Genomic DNA, 3,292 nt, shown 5'->3' with positions numbered 1-3,292 from the left:
GCCCCGAGGTACGAAGGACATCTTGATGGATGATTTCCGCAAACTCCGACTGGATGCGAAATAATTCTTGTCTGATGTCCGCATCCTGGATTGCCGACAATCTTGCGGCCCAATCTTTGAGATTATTTGGTAGCAGAAGGTGATTATGGTCCCGTACGATCTCCCGCATGTGATGGAGGGCGTAGTAGGCATCCTTATGACCGCCAGGCGGCTGCTTGACGCAGGGGAACATCGTAGTGTGGGCGAACACGTGCTTGCCGTACCTACGAACTGGCCTGGTGAAGGTGCCTCCAGATCTGGCGTAGCCGGGGAGAACATCATCAAGAACTTTCTTGATATTTGTGTAGTCTTTCTTCGACTGATGGTCCGAGTCGAAATATGTGGCCATGGAATATTTCGGGCTTAGGAGGACGAGTGTGCAATGTGTGTCACTGCATAAAACACGGAATGTTAGAAAAAAAGAACGATCGAAATCTAAGAAATCATATGTTACGGGGCGGTGAGGGGATGACTTACTCGAGAAAGTAAGGCACGAGGAAGTTATCCTTATCTGGGTTTGCCAGAATGACGCCTTCGAGGTAAGAACTCGCGACCTGCCGGTCCCCAGCGCTGCCCAAGATCTTGGCACGCATGTAGAAGGGGTCGACTATCACGATGTCCAGGATCTTGTCTCTAATGATCCGCATCTCCATACTCAGCGAAAATAGCCGAACGAAGGTGTAGTGCAGCGGATGAAGGTTAAACATAGCGAAGATGTCATCAAACCGCAGGACGATCGTACCCCCGATGGCGTTGTCCACAAAGCCCTTGCCCTTTGGCACCTTGGCCATGAAAACCGGGTATGCCACATCATTCTCGGAGAGACGCCGCTTCTCCAAAGAAAGAACACTGTCATGCAGACTCCACATAGCACCGGTTGCAGCATTGAGCAGATTAGTCGGTAGCATCGGCCTACCCGCCACATGCACCCTCCTCGAGATATCCTTAGGTGAAGGTGGACCGTCCTGAGCACGGATCGTACTCGGTGCCGGCTGGCTGGCACCCTTGTTACTCTTTCTTTTCCGTCCCTTCTTCTTCTGCTGTAATGGGATCAAGTTCTGCTCACAGACCGCCTTCTTGAGTGTGTTGGGGCTGATAATAGTTGGCACCTCGGCTATCTGAGGCTCGGTGAAGGCGACAGTTGGAGGCGTCTCCTGAGAACTGAACGCCAGACGACGCCTGTTGCAATTTGGTTTCTCCGCGGTACCAGCATGATCACAGTCGTCTTTTTCAGGGTTGGGTTCTTGAGAAGGAGGCCCGAAGAATTCGTCACCGTGCCCATGTTCGGCAAAGTACTTATCGACGTTGGTAAATGTACTGTCGTCGTCCGGATCCTGTGCCATATGCATGTTCGGATCCTGTGCCATAGGGATGTCCGGCATGTCCGGTAGCGTTGCGGCGGTCTTGCCATGGCTTGGCGTCGGCACGACTAGCGGTGTTGTCTTTGGGGTGGTGTCCCCCGCCCCCAAACGAATCTGGCTCTTCGGCCAAAGCAGGGGCCAGCTTAGGCAGGCGCTGAGGGTCATCGCATCATCTTCGTCGGCCCCGGCGGGTCGAATCGGAGGTAACAACTCGTCGCAGCCTGGCAGCATCCGAACCAGTTGAACCCTATACACGGTGGGTGGCATCAGATTACCATGGAACACGGGGTTGCCCGGTTGAACGATTTTTCCCTTGGCGATATCGACCAACTCGTCGTTCACGAAGTGCAGGAGAGTGCACGGAACGTCGGCGGCGCCCTGCGAAAACATGTAGGGCGTCAGGGATGCCCAGTCAAAGGCAAGGAGATGAAGTCCTCGGCCGAGAGGCTTAATTAGTTACCGTGATGATGGCGTCGAGCTCGGCTAATGTTGAGGCACCGCCAACGACGGGCGTGCAACTGACGGAGGGGCCGCTTGCTGCCGAGGTGTCGGTCGGCGTACACCCGGGTGCATTAAGCTCCAATGCCCGTGCCGGCGTCGGAGACACCAATACCGCCTCTGCCGGAGACACCAATGGCGTCACCTGCGTGTTGTGCGAGTTGCTGGCCGTGAAGCTGGGAATCGGGGAAGGCCCCTATTGGCCGCCCGCAATCCACGTCGTCAGCCCATGAATCAAGGTAGGCATAATGCCGGTGAGCGTCGATCCCAGTTGTTGTTGCACTTGCTCTTGGACAATCTCCGGAATCCGCGCCACTTGTGCCTTGAGTTCTTGAACCTCGCGCGACTGGCTTTCCGAGCTGGTCTTTCTCTCCTTTCGCCCACCAGCGTTATAGTAGGACGGCCATTTTGTGGACAAGCCTTTGCCGGTCACACGACCAGCTGACGACGGCTTACTGAGCTTATTCTTATTTTCCATTACGTTCAACGCCCTATTTAGAGTGTTGTCCCGAGGGGTGCTCTGAGATGACCCCGCGCTACTGCTTTCAGTCTCCTGCGGAAGGAATGTGAACCATTTAGAAATTTGGCTTCATTAATTAGAATGCAACCATATGGAGCTAATTACGCGGGGGTGTATTCCTTACCAGAACAAGCTCAAGCGCCCTGGTCTTCGGATCCGTGGTAAGCTCCTTTGTTACCGGGTCCTCCTTGTACCAGGCCCTGACATAGTTCCTGGTCTGCTTGTCACGGTATTTCTCGAAGCGGGGCAGTAGGCCTTGCTCGGCACGCTCCGCGTCCTCCTTGTCCCATATAGGCTCCGCCACTCTGTAACCGCCGGGACCGAGTTTGTGTTCCCCTAAGTTCAACTCCCGCATTTCTTTCCCCCACTGACTTGATTCAGAGGTTGCGCTGCTCTTGCACTTGATCTTGAACTCCTTGTAGTCATCTTCGCTGATCGAAGGATTTTTCGCCTTGATCTTCTCATAACTATCACCTTTCTCAATCATTGTCTTCACCACGCTTCTCCAAGTAGATAGGGCCGTGCTCATCCTCGTGAGGGCAGCACTGTTCACTTTATTCCCTGAGAGGCGTGTGTTTTCAAATTCAGCGGGGAACTTGTATCGTTCGTGTAGCTTTGTGAAGAGGAGGGTGCGCAAATTCCCTCGGTCCTTATGCCTTAGGTTCTCGGTGTTGATCGAGACGGTGCTCCGGAGAATGCACCCGAGCTGAAGCGAGTACCCCTTGACTATTTCTTCGGGCGCCGTTTGATGCCCGTCGGAGTTCACTTGAGTAAATTCCTCCTTGATGGTGCGGAGCATGTTCGGGAGCCGGTCCTTCCGTTGCCTCTTCGGTTGGCTGCCATCTGTGCGTGCGCTGGCATCATCAGTGGTGGC

The sequence above is a fragment of the Triticum urartu genome, chromosome 5A (assembly GCF_056163025.1).
Source record: "Triticum urartu cultivar PI428250 chromosome 5A, HENAU_Tu73, whole genome shotgun sequence".
Lineage (NCBI taxonomy): Eukaryota > Viridiplantae > Streptophyta > Magnoliopsida > Poales > Poaceae > Triticum > Triticum urartu.
The sequence above is the reverse complement of the archived record's forward strand: the minus strand, read 5'-3'. Positions refer to the sequence as shown.